We start from the raw sequence: 14,961 nt of genomic DNA, 5'->3' as shown, positions 1-14,961 counted from the left end.
TGATGAACAAAACACGCAAAATCGCACAAGAAATCGCACAAAATTGATGAACAATTTTAGAGAGAGAAGTTGCGTGAAGGAGAAAGAAGTGAGGGAGTGTATGTCTAATACACGAATTACTAAATCCCAAAAAAATCAAATCGAAAAATCAATTTGGTATTTCCAAAAACACGTATATAATACCAAATTAAACAAATATCATAAACGAAAACTCACTTTTTTGAAGCTATTGACGAAGATTGAACCAAATTCCTCTATAATTTGATGATGTTTAACATTGATATTGAATTGGGAAGCAGAGAGAATGAAGAAGATGGTGAACGTAAGATGGAGGAGAAAGAAAAATAGAGTAAAAAGTAGAGGAGTGGATGGATTTTCAGAAATCAAGGAACAAATCCCACGGTCAAGAATAACTATCACACGGATATAATCTCCTCCGTCAGATTAGAATTCAATGGTCTAGATTACTTGTTTTTAGTTTTCAGCCTTAGACTTGTTTTCACATGATCCACTCCCTATATATATATATATATATATATATATATATATATATATATATATATATATATATAATTGATGGAATTCTAGTTAAAGAGGTCATAAAGGACCAAAAGTGGTTAGAAGAAGAGTTCACTTATATAGTTCAAAAGGTTAGCAGTTAGACATTGTTGTATTGTATCCAACATCTAAATAATAATTACTCAAGTTACTGTCAACATACATTTGGAAAGTTCAAGCTAATTAAAGAGGTACATAATTTAAGGTAAAGTTTAGAACTAACTGAATTTTATCTCTCTAATTGATATAAAAATTCTAATGTGGTCATTCTTCAAATATGACCATCACTATTCTTAAATTTTATTGGCTAATCTTATCTCTCCTAAAATAGTTGGTCAAACCCTTTTTTAATTTTTCCTTTTTAAAATTCATTTCTTTTTCTGAAAATTAATTTTTCTTTTTTGGAAATTCTATTTTATATTTTCGTAATTATTTTACAAAAATCAAATTTTATTAAATCCCAAAATTAATTTAAACTAAAAAATCAAAAATCAAAAAATATGTTCTTCATTGTTCTTCGTGTTCTTCATTGTTCTTCGTGTTCTTCATTCTTATTCAATGTCCTCCATCTATGGTTGAATTTAACATTTAATTAATGTTATGTGTCCTTTAGTCTCATTTGCGCAACGATTGAAATCAAAGACATGGCCAGATTCAAACACTATACTTGAAATTTATATTTATCCGAATTTCGATAATGAACGCAATTGGGATTGATTTTTAATCCTTGAATAATTAGTTTTTATTGTACAAAATCCTTGAATTGATGCGAAATATCCGATTTGATGCAATTGAATTCAATAGTTTTTACGTTTTTCAAGAATCTGGGGTTCGACATGAAATTCTAAGAAGAAATCGATAACATTTTTTTTTCGAAACCTGTTTGATCCAAAAAATACGCTTATGTTAATCTAAATTTTGTTTGTGTATACGTAAGTAACACAAATACATATTGGTCATTACCTGTATGAAACATCTCTATAATTTATTTGGTTACGATCATACGTGACAATGGACATTACCTAATACTGTTTTTTAATTTATTAATATGTTGTTATAATATTAATTGATAGTGAATATGACTTTGGTCTTCACTAGACAATCTAAACTGTTTTTTTTTTTTTTTTTTTTTTTTTTTTGTGTACCTGTAATTAAAACAAACAACACATTGGACATTACCGATATGAAACATATCTGTAATATATTAGATACGACCATACATAACATTGGACATTACCAGAAACTGCTTTTAAATTCATATATATTTTGTTATATTATTATTTGATAGTGAATATGAATTTGGACTTCAATAGACAAATCACATTTTGTATGTTAACAAGCTAAGGTTTGATGTAAATGGTAACTTATACATCTACTTTAGCGGTTTTAATTCTGTAAGCATATACTTCAACATAAGTAATTAAAACATCCACCTATCTTCAACATAAGTAATTAAAATATTAACCTGTAGAAAATTCAATTCCATGGGCATAATCATTTTAGAACTATAAATAAGTATTTAGTCATTACATTTACAAATTTTCCACATTTGATTTATACATAATGCTGACTATATGTTGTTTAAGACCCAAAGCCTAAGTACTAAATTGTTATTCACATAGACCTTAGCTGTAGAAAAATAGTTTTTATACACACGGGTAATGACTCAAATTGAGTTAGGTTAAAACTTATTACATGTACATCAATAGACAATAAGTGGCGGTATCATTTTCAATTAATTTATGCGTTGAATTTTTCAAATTACTTTCAAAATTTTCAATTTGACCGCCCTTTATTTTCGGAGGTTAGTTTTTAAAAGCTCAATTATATCCTTGACCAACTCTCAACCTTGTACTTAACACAAAAAAACACACACACACACACACACAAAATGGGGGATTCACAAAAGTCCATTTCTCGAGATTCATCTTCTAGTTTTGGAGGGGTCATGGTGAAATGTGGATGTGGCGTTCCCTCGAAGATTCGAACTGTATAAGCCTAACCATAATAAGGGAAGGAAATTTCGAGGTTGTGGAAAATATCCGGTACTTTTTTCTTAACCCATTTGTAATTTCATTACAATTTTAATGGATATGACATATGAGTAAATATAATAATATTTCATTAGGGTTCCAAGTAACATTTAGGGTTTATTTAATTTTTATAAATTGCAGGAGGCTGATTGTAGATTTTTCAAATGGTTGTATGATGGTGTCGGTGGATGCGTCGACTGTGAGATGATGTCAAAGAGATTGGATGCAACCGAGAAAGAAGTTGAATCTCTAACTATGAAGCTCACCAAATTGAAGCTTAAAAAGTCACAGTTTCAGGAACAAATATCCGACTTGAAAAGCCAAATATGTCAATCAAACATGGAGAAGAACAAATATATTGCATACACATCTATGAGTTTGTATGCACTGGTTATTTCATGGGCAATGTTTGTGGTTAATTATTAGAATATAATTGAATAAAATGCAATGCAGAATCACTTGTTTTGGATTTGTTTAATTCAAAAATATTATATCTTTTGTTTATTTTTATATATTTAAGTTACAATTTTTTAAAAAATTATCATTACATACATCAATTCAAATTCAAATTTGATAATTACAAACTTTTTTGAATTCAAAAGCATGTTTTATCATTTAATAGGAATTTTAAAAAATTCATAGTTTTATCAGTACTTGTATTATTACTAGCCTAACATAGTTTTAGATATAAATGGAATATTTTCATATCCTAACTAAGTTCACATAAAATGGGGAAATCAATTGATATGTTTCCAATTTTAACACACGTTAATTAACTTTATTTGGTAACTAACCTTGCAAATTTAACTTTTTCCCAAAATTTAATAATAAATTCATGTAAAAATAGAGACCCCTTTAATACTTAGAATAATCCCCTTAACAAATTTAGAAATTAGCTACGTAGAAAGTCAAAGTTCAAACAAACCATACATTACAAATATTAAATATGTGACATGCTACCATTACAGTTTCGCCACATTGGGCCAAAATACATGATAGTAAACACAAAATATTTATCTACTAAAAATGTCTTAATATCACAGTTGATAAAACAGAAACATAAGGATTAGAGTATATAACTCCATAGCATACATAGATACATAGACGAAACCTAAGTATCAAAGAAGGTATCCATTCCCGAATCATAACCCGGTTCAACAAAAGGCGCCCGTACTGTCTTAGATTTGCCTCCCACACCTTCATCTACATCTTCATCTTCATCACCATCATCTTCATCTTCCCAACCAAAAACAAATTTAATTGTGTTAATTGTCTGTAATGAGACTGTAAACTGTATTATGTATTAACACTAAACTCAAAAGGTTATTACCCATGATTATAGAAAAGAGATTTGTTATGTAGAATTCAGCAATATAAGTACACTTCTAGATGAACTTGTTCAATTATATAAATGACAAAATAGGTGTGTCAAAACATAATTTACAGAGGACACTATGTATAAGGTCATTTAGGATAAAGTCAATTAAGGTAAAAAAAAAATACCATAATAACACTGGAGATGTAATTCACATCAAAATATAACAGGTAATTTCCAGAATATTATTTGTTCATTACCCGTTTAAATTAAAAAAAAGAATTCATATCATGCATTCATCAATATAATTAATTTCCAAAAACAGGTAATCACCAATGACAAAACAGAGAACAGCCTGATCACAAACATAATAGGCATTTTAATAAAACATATAATGTTGTTACATATAGGATTGTAGATGAATTTAAAGTCATCAATTTTTGAAGTGTCCATATAAAATGAAGCATAAGGGGAATATAAAAAGACAGTAACTTGACATATAGTTGGTCATTACCCATGATTTAACGAACATTTTATTGTAACATGCATTGATCATTATAGGTTATAACCCTATATGATAAAGTATAATACTAATGATAAAAGAGAGAAAAACCTGAACATCACAATACATAATTGGCAACGTACAACAACATATAATATAATTACAAATGGAAGTAGACATGAAATTAAGGTTAACAATGCCATGAATTCAACAAAAAATGAAGTATAAAGACAGAATAAATACCTGAGTTGTCATTAAGGGCATCTATTCGAGACTGTACAGTCTCTTGGACCTCAAGCATAACAGCATCAGTCAAGATTTCCGGCCTCATGCGCTTAAGCATTTCTTGCACAGTCATGCTCTCACGCATGACAGCTTCAAAGGATGCCGCGTAACGGTTTCCCTTACCATCTTCACCAAAATCATCTTTTACTTCTTCATCTACACGCTGCCGCTTTCGAACAGGAGCACGTGGTACCTCTTTATTTACCCACCTTTCATTGTCGACATCATATACGTAACCCAAAGCATTATGAATTCTATTTGAGCTGAATGGTTGTTTTGGTAAATCCACCACTTCATCTGATAAATCAACCTCAAATATCTCAAACACCTTGGTCAACCACATACCATAAGGAAGGAACAACCCTTCCTTTGTTCCCTTTTGAACGGCAATCATGTAATCAATCATCATCCTTGGCATATTCATTTCCACAGAGTCGAGGACAAAGTACATGACCAACATGTCTAGGTATGTTAAGGAGGACAGTCTCCCTTTTCGCATAAGAAAGGACTTGAAGAGAATCAAGTGCAATAGACGAACTTGAGCGGCAGTTCATACACTTCTGGCTTTTTATCTTTTCCAGAATCATCTTCCATAAGCACAAGGTTGAGGCATCTCTCAACATCAAATTCCGGCTGTGTACTCCATTTTTTCCCCGGGAGCTTAGCTTGCACCCCTTGTTTGGGAATCTTCAAGATACTGCTCAAGGTATCTTCATCCAACTTTATCTCCTTCCCCTTCACCCAAGTGTATATTACTCCTTCTTGTTTGTTTGCATGATCGAAGTGGGTGTAGAATTGTCGAACAAGGTCGGGGTATGTGGGGTAATTTGATGAAAGCAACTTGTCCCATCCTTGGTGTTTATACCACTTTCTTAAAAAAGTAGCATGGGCTACGTCAAGGGAGTCAAAGTCTACGTGTTTCCCTTCACATATTTTTCGTTTCGCGAATGTCTCAAAGTACAATTCACAGTACAGGGAGGACTTGAACCTTTCATCATCAGTTGATGTTTGACCTCTGTTACTACCTTCTGCAACAGGAGAAGGTGGGGTAGTAGCGGCCGCAGCTTGACTTCTTAACCTTGATCTAGGAGAATCAGTTGGTTGAATGCCTAAGATTGTATGTTGCCCTCTTCTCCGAGGGGTCTGCCGCCTAGCTGCTTGCTTCACTCTAGCCATTCTACTGAAAAAAATAAAATAATAATTACATGTAGCATAGTGAGAAACAAAACACATTAAGGAAAAACAGAAAGGGCCAAAGATAATTAAATGACCATACTAAGCATAAACATAAGATGTATTTATCCTGAAATTTCATTTATATGTAATGACAGGTATTCACCAACATATATAAAGGTTATTGCCAACACAAACATAAGATGTATATACCCTGATATATATTCTAAAGAATGACAGGTATGCACCAACATACATAAAGGTCATTACCTACAAAAACATAAGATGTATTTACCTTGACATTTCTTTTATATGTAATCACAGGTATTCACCAACATATATAAAGGTCATTGCCAACACAAACATAAGATCCTTATATCCTGACATTACTTATAAAGAATAACAGGTATGCACTAACATAAATAAAGGTCATTGCCAACAAAACATAAGATGTATATATCCTGAAATTTCTGTTATATAATGACAGGTATTCACCAACATACATAAAGGACATTGCCAAAACAAACATAAGTTGTATATACCCAAAGATAAAAGAAGTTCAAGTCATTACCAAGCAAAAAAAAAACACAGTGTGGCTGTCAAAGGTAAATTGGTAGTCAGTATACACAAAGATGCAAAAATTAAGAGGTCAACAGACCAGTATTCACCATAATACCAAAAGGTCATCTCCAACATAAACATAAGATGAGTATTACCCAAAATACAAAGTTTCAAGTCAACAAACTACATTTTTGATTTTCCAAACAGGTGGAGTAAAACTATTGTCAAGTGCAAGTTTTTTGTTGGTAACACACCAAAAGCAACAACATATTAAGCCTTTTTTTCTAAATTGAGAAACAGTATGCATAAGAAATTTTTTTTTAAAAAATGCACATTTGAACATGATACTAATCAGTTTATTTATTTTAAAAGGAATAAATTTGGGCACTAAACTTTTTATTTTAAAAGGAATAAATTTGGGCACTAAACTTTTTCAATCGACATGACAAATTTCACTAAAGCAACTAAACATATGAACTACAAAAGTAATCTATAATCGGACCAAAAAAAAAAAGGAAATTTACAAGAAAAAAAAAACAAATAACAAAAAAAACAGAGTTAATTCATGCACTGTAAAACTACGGAATAGAATTCTAAACTAAAATGAAATCTTTTTTGCACAATTCATGCATAATTTCAACAACATATTGATGGCGGCAATGGTTATAAAATTATACTAAATTACACAAAATGTGGTAATACGCATTTTTTGAAAAAAAATTGTTAATAATTTTGGTATTTGGTTATAATCATGCAGTAAATTTCGTCAATGCAATAATTAACAAAATTAAAAACATAAATAACACTAAAAAAGAATTTACATACCTTGTGATAGATTTTGGAGAAGGTTGAATTTGATTATGTGGATGGTGAAGATGGAGAGGTTTTAGTTGAGAAGAGTGATTTTGGAAAATTGGGGATTGTGAATGGCGGTTTATGGGAGGAATACATTTTTACCTTTTGTTTTAAATTTTTGACGGTTTTCTTCTGATTTTTTTTTCCTTTTTTGTTTTTTTTTCCCTCAAACCGAGGTGTGTTTATGTGGTTGGGGTAAGATGGAGTGTTTAGGTGGATGTGACAATGATGACTTTAAATTTATATTTTTACAAATTTGTACATATAATTATATTTTTGGAAGATGTAATAAAAATCTAATTGAGGTTGTAATAATGTGACAATGCTTTCTAAAAAAAAATTAAAGTGACAATGCTAAATTGTATTTCCTATACTTTGCATTATCAACTGGTAATATCATACTACAATTTGTGTCAAAAACCTTTACACTGCAATCCGATTCCAATTCTCTGATTTGGGGAATTGTTAATAATAATATTGGTAAATACATAAAGACCACACAATAATAAATTTGGGAATTTAAATTAGGTTTTACCTTTTTTTTTTAGTTTTTTTTTGGTATGCAGATACTTGACTACGCCAGTAACCTTAATACTCATAGTATATACAAAGTATGGGTTACATGGACTACAAAACATTCAATAATTAGTTAAGGAGACATATGTACGCATATAAGTGGTCATGTCACTGTTTTTTGTTACTTGTAATCATGTCACGTATTGCAATTGTACATATATCTTTTTTCCTTGTCTAAACTAATGCAATCAATTATGAAAATCTGTGATCAAACTAAAAAAGTTGTTATAATTTGTAAAGTGAACTTTTTTTACTGTAAGTAATCAATCACCAGATTTACCAACTTGAGAAAATATCTTATACAGAATACCTGCCATTATGTAATATCTTGTATAGAATATATGACATAATTATTCTACACTTTCAATGTTTAATATAGCAAAAAAACACTGTCAATAACTCTAATATATAAAATTACCATTTTCGTCAATGAACTATTTAATTTTTATTTATTATATGTAGAATAATAACCATTATTCACTACTACGTACAATTTATTGAATAGTTGCTATGAAACACGGTTTTACTTTTTTTAAAAAAATAAAAAAATATAAAACGTTAATAATTATAAATAAAATAGTTAAAAAGATTACGGTTTTTTCAAAAAACTGTCTACAGTTTTTTATTGTATTTTATTTTATATATATATATTTTTTTTTGTGGGAAGTTATTTTCTTTTAAAAAAAACGGTTACAATAAAAACTGTAAACAGTTACACTACAATACCACCACTTCAGAAAATATTTTAAAAAATTATTTTTAGAAAATAAAACGGTTACAATAAACTTATATATTAAGAGATTAAACTGTACAACAACCTTCTTAATTTTTTTTTCACATAATTCTAGTACAATTCATCATATTTGGAAATTTGAGTATAAAGAGTTTAATCAAGACATCATGGAGGACGCTCAGGAAATTGTATGTTGTAGTTAATTTCAGTATTATTGGTGTTTTTTTTTATACTTACATTATTATTAAATAAGTTACTAAAAATAAATATATTGTTATACAAATTTGTGACATAATCTTTTATCAAGTAAAGTTGGAATTTAATGCAAATTTAAAAATATATGTTTCATTTATTATAGCATATGTAAGAGGAGATCAAATGATTATGTCTTACATTGACTCAAATCTGTATTATGTTTTATTGATATTTTAGGTTTTCTTTTTGTTTTTTTCTCATTTACTATGGTGTAGGGAATAATTTCAAGCATTGATCCCACTAGCTTGAACCCCACTGTGATCATACACTAAAGTACGGTGGCGTCCAAAAGGGAAGAAGATAGAGCAAAAGAGTCGCCAACAAGTTTTAGGAACTTGTAAACCGTTCATAGGATGAAGGTTACACCCCTTAACGATCCAAGAGATCGTCAACTCCATAAGGTCTAGAACCAAATAAGGGTTCAGGGATGATGGTACAAATCCAACCTAAAAGAGATTGAACCTGCCCTAATAATAGGCCTCTACTTTATTCTGATCGTATTCATGTGCACTTTCTGACTAACATGCAATCAATAGGATTAACCCTAAACCTGTTTATCTATGTTGGTTGAATATAATGCACAAACAAACTATTATTGGCGATCACTTGAATTATAATCACAATTAACCCTAAACAAGATTATTAATTATCTTATTAAGCGTGATTACAAGTACCAATTTCCTTTAAACATGCATAAAAAGTGTGATCAAGCAATAACAATAAATAGCATCAAGCAACATAATAATAAATAATCATTATAGTAATAATAAATTATAACAATTATAATCATAATCATGTTCATGTTAATATTAAAGCATAATAATAATAGCAAGATCCTAGGCATGATACTAACAAGATTATTAACAAACCCTAGCATGTCACTAAGCAATAAAAATCAAATCTTTAACCCTAACATGATGCTAACAATCACAAATATTAGGAAGAGAATAAAAGGCATCATAACAATCATATTTAATATTAAAATTACCTTATACATGATACTAGGAATATCATAATAACAATGTAAACATGATTTCTACATCATAACATCAATTAAAACCATTAAAGCACTTACTTTGATGCTTCGTACCTCTTTCTAATAACAAAATACACACGTTAGTAACTTCAAGGAAAATAATAATCAAACAATTAAATTAAATAATTGAAATAGAGATTTGGGACCAAACCCTCAGAAATTAAACCTTTCACGTCTAGAGCGAAGGCAACTTCGAATATGGCTAGGTGTTTCTAGGTCTTACAAATGCGGAATTTTGTATTTGAGAAAATGCTAGTTTAGAAAAGAGAAAGAAAGAGAGAGAATAATCAAGAAAATCTTGATGAGAGTTGGTGAATGATTAAGAGAGAATTGATGAAATCTGGTTATCGAAAACGGAGTTTTTAATACGTTATTTATAGAGAAAATCAGCCAAAAAGATAAAATTAACAAAATAGAGTCTTGCGCACGCAAAACGAGGTTGGCGCCAGGCGCCAAAACTGGTTCCAGGCTCCAATGCCTGGAGTCAGGCGCCAAACCTGTTTTTAACGCGTTTTTGTTTTTATCATATCTTTTGATCCGGAAGTCCAAATAGGGCATATAATATGTCGTTGGAAATATCTTAAAGTCTACTTTCCAATCCAATTAGAATCAGATTAAAATATTTTGTAGATAAAAAGATATGGCCAAAAGAGTGGAAGGTTGTCAGTTTTGGATAAAGTTTCATGTCTCATTCATACCTTTTTCGTTATAATTCGGATTTAATATTATAATATATCATTGGAAAGATAATTTCAAGATCTATCCAACCATATAAAATTTGGATAAATATTATGAGGCACGAAAATAAAATCTGAATATATTCCACTTCGTACAAAATAAGGATTCTTAAAAGGAGTAGTTTTATTCAATTTCAAACTCTTTAAAACATAATTATCAATCCTAACTCCATTAGGATTTAAAAGAACCTTCTAAAGTATTCTAAAAGACTATAATCAATCCTAATAGCTTTAGGAATGATAATTAATAATAGGCCCTCTTCTAGATCATTGGGCCACATATAAGGCTCAAACCAGGCCCAGTTTGGTAAATTGGCCATAACTTCCTCGATATTCATCGGAATTGGGCTTATAATATATCGTTGGAAAGGTCTTTGCAAGCCCCATCCAACTACATTACTATTGGACCCATATCATGGACCAACCAAACTGGATTGGCCGTTTTCTTAAAATAAGTTTTCAAAAACAGAGAGAAAAGAAAATAAATTAAAACTGTCTGCAACGCTAGACTTTCCACACTTTCACTTCATTCGATTATGATTCGACGCGAAAGGTACTCATCACCGGGTTTGGTTTTGGGGAGACACAAATGGGTGTCTACATGTGGTTATTGTCATTAAATTAATTACGTGAAGATGCATGAATTATTGTTTTCAAAATCTGTATTAACACACAAAGACTCTTGTAATTACTAATAAGGATTATTTTTGTTTTTATTTTTGTTGATTTTAACCTAATTTACTTAACAGGATGTTCTTAACAAACGCAAAAGGCCATCAAACGAAGAAGGATGCAACACTTTACCCTTGAAAAAACAAAAGGGTAATGATGTTTCATGCCATGAGGACTGACTATCTAGAAGAAAGAGGATAATGGATGAACAGAACGGACTAACAGACACTACAGTTTGCAACTGTCTACAGAATATAACGGAAGATAAAATGAGGGACCCTAAGTGGTCCTTTTTCCTCAATTGCCAAAAGCATTGTACATTCAATTGTGCACATTTCATGAAGTGCAACCCATCGATACAAAAAGGCCTTGTGTAGGCGGATTAAAGAGTGTGATGGAGTTAATTTGGTCAAAAATGAGTGATAAAAGGCTTGCTCAATTAATGCTTGTCTGTAGAGAATGGGGTAGGGCAATACCATTCTATGTCAATGATTCTGGAGTGCGTCGTAGAAGGACTTGGTTTAAAGACAACCCTGAAGAACACAAGATCAATAGGCCAAAGCCTGATTACGTCAAAATCATGAACTTACAACATTTACGTTACAAGTAGATGTTTTAGCCTTATTGTGACCGTCTTTTATTAAGATAATGTTTAAAAAGTAAGTGGCTTATATGAAGTTGTAATATCTTATGTATGTGCAATGTGTAATGTACTGCATTGACATTACTATAAGTAATTTTCTTATATGAAGTTGTACTATCTTATCAATATGAAATGAGTTATGCATTTTATTGATATTACTGAAATTGTTAATGCCAAATCTTGTTTTCAAATAAAATGTGTGTGTGTAATTATTGCCTTTTTTGATATAATATTTACAAAAGATTTCACGATTTATCATTATTACCTTTTCAAAGAAACTATTATACGAAATATAAACAAAACTAACATCATTATCCACACTGTTGATTTTTGAATTTGATTCTGCTCTACTTTAATTTTATTATGAGATATGGCGTTTTATTATATCACCAAAAGTTTAGACTATTAATTTGGGAAGACAATCCTTATAAATATAATGATCAATATAACTAACTAAATTTATATAAATGATAGATCATTCATAGTAAATAAATTGAAATATAAAATATATCAAAAAAATTGGATGATGATGTACTCCTAAATTTTTGCCAAATTTAGTTATACATTACACACTTAAGAGATAACTATCATACTTGTATTTCTTTTCAATGAAAACAATATTGACGAAATCTTTTTTATTCCACTGTTATTTGTTGTTATTAAATTAGAATTATTATCAGATGAAAATATAAAAAACGTACATTATGTTATTACGAAAAAAATAATGCATAGAATATAAATAAAATTCTTAAGGTAATCACCTATTTATATGTATATCAACATCAATTATTTGTAATATGAATGTGTTTGTAAGGGTATTCGTTCATCTTAAAATGTTTAACATGTATTATATGGATAAACTTACATGTTGTTATGTCAATACCTATTGTTTTGTTAACCAATTATTTAATGTATTAATTCCAACAAATCAATGTATTTCTATGCATATGCTGGGATGATTTCACTTTTTCTGTAACATGGTATAAACAGAAATGTAATTAATATGCCCTTAAAAAAATAATAATTAACATATGCGTACTATAACTATAAATGGTCATTGTATTCATTAACCATAATGAGCGCCTATATTTACGGCCAATAGTGTATACCCAAAAAAAAAAAAAAATTAACACACATGTACATAAATATACTATAAAGATTTTTATAAAATCTTTTACAAGTACCATTATTTGATTTATCGATTTTATGAGTATATCTTATTACCATTAAAAAACAATATGATATTCGAAATATATCCTGAAAATAAAATCATTATATATTTTGCTGTTTTTCGAATTTGATTCACCTTTACTATTCACGTTTACTATAATTATGTGCTTAGATATGATCTTTTAATATTTTATCAAAGGTTAAGCTACAACATTTTACATATGAATTTGGGAAGAAAATCTTTAATATATAATGAGCAATAAAATCAACTTAATTTATATAACTGCTAGATTATTTACATTAACTAAATCGAAAGATAAAATCTTTTAAAAAAAAATAGATGATAATGTACTCCTTATTTATCGCCTAATTTAGTGATACATGACACACTTTAAGGGACAACTACTGTAATTGTAATTATTTCATTGAAAACAATGTTGACGTAAACTTTTTTATTCCGTTGTTATTTTTTGTTATTAAATTAGAATCATTATTAGATCACAATATAAAAAATGTTCAAAATAATATTAAGAAAAAAAGAAGACATAGATGACTTAAAGTAATTAGGTAATCACTTATATCTTAATATATCAGCACCAATTGAGATAAAGTGTAAAGAAATATCGTTTTATTGAATATATTAAGAAAATAAACCATAAAAAACCCTAATAGGTTTTACCGAAACTAAATAGGCTCATTATCAAATAAAAACATAACAAAATAAACGATGATTAATGTGATTAAAAATAGCTAATCCTCCAATGTAAGATCTACAAAATCAATATATTTCGTTATCTTGGGGACTTTTTCTGGACGTTTGATGAAGGAATCTACTGACCATGTATCTTCATTTAACACAATATCATATAGAGTTTCAGCCACCTCAAGAACACGTTTCCCATTCCCATTCAATGGCAACTTGTTGAACATGTACTGCTCTTTGTAGTAAGAGTTTAGCTCGAGTCGGAAGATATTTTTAAGAAATTTTGAAACAGTTATATCATCAATTAAAGACTTGGCTTGGGTAACACCACAAACGATGATTAGTCGTTTCATAAATATCCGGAATTCGATTAAATATTTTGCATGACTAATATCATCACCAAATATTCCGGGAAGAGGCCCATCATTTAGGTTGTCATCGTAGGGCATTCCGTTATCCATACGATACACCGTAACTTCATCGGCAACAAGCATTTTAACGGTTGGTAATTGCCCACATTCAAGCAATATGTCACTTATCTTTTTTTTCCCAATACAATATAGTAAATGAGTGATAAATAACCTAAATTCAAATATGTCAAACTCATGATCGAAGATTGCTTCCGGACTCGGAGGCATTTATGAAAAAAAATTAAATGATAAAGAGAAATTTTTAGGTATTCACTAAAAGAGAAATTGGTTGAGAGGGAATAATTGTGATGCTTTAAATTGGATATTTAACAATGTATATAAAACATAAAAATGGCGCCAAAATGAAAATTTACACACATTTTTTGGCGCCACAATGTGCTAATCGATTTAATTCCATATATTACGTGATTCAATATTATATTTATTTGACTTAAAACGGAATGCATCGAATAGAAAAAAATACATAATTGGCATGGTCAGTAAAGTAAATTGTTAATACGAAATTAAAAAAAAAAAACTGATCACATTTAAACCTTTAATACACATTATTTTTTGCCTTTAATATAAATTTGAAAGACTAAAACAAATATGAATTGATATATATTAATAATTAATAAAATATACCAGCTAATCCACGACACAAATATGCGAAGATAATAGGTTATAACATAAGCGTATGTGTGTCATTACATAAGGTATTGAATACAATATTGTTTTGACTTA

The sequence above is a fragment of the Chenopodium quinoa genome, unplaced genomic scaffold, assembly GCF_001683475.1.
Source record: "Chenopodium quinoa cultivar QQ74 unplaced genomic scaffold, ASM168347v1, whole genome shotgun sequence".
NCBI lineage: Eukaryota > Viridiplantae > Streptophyta > Magnoliopsida > Caryophyllales > Amaranthaceae > Chenopodium > Chenopodium quinoa.
This window is presented reverse-complemented; position numbering follows the sequence as displayed.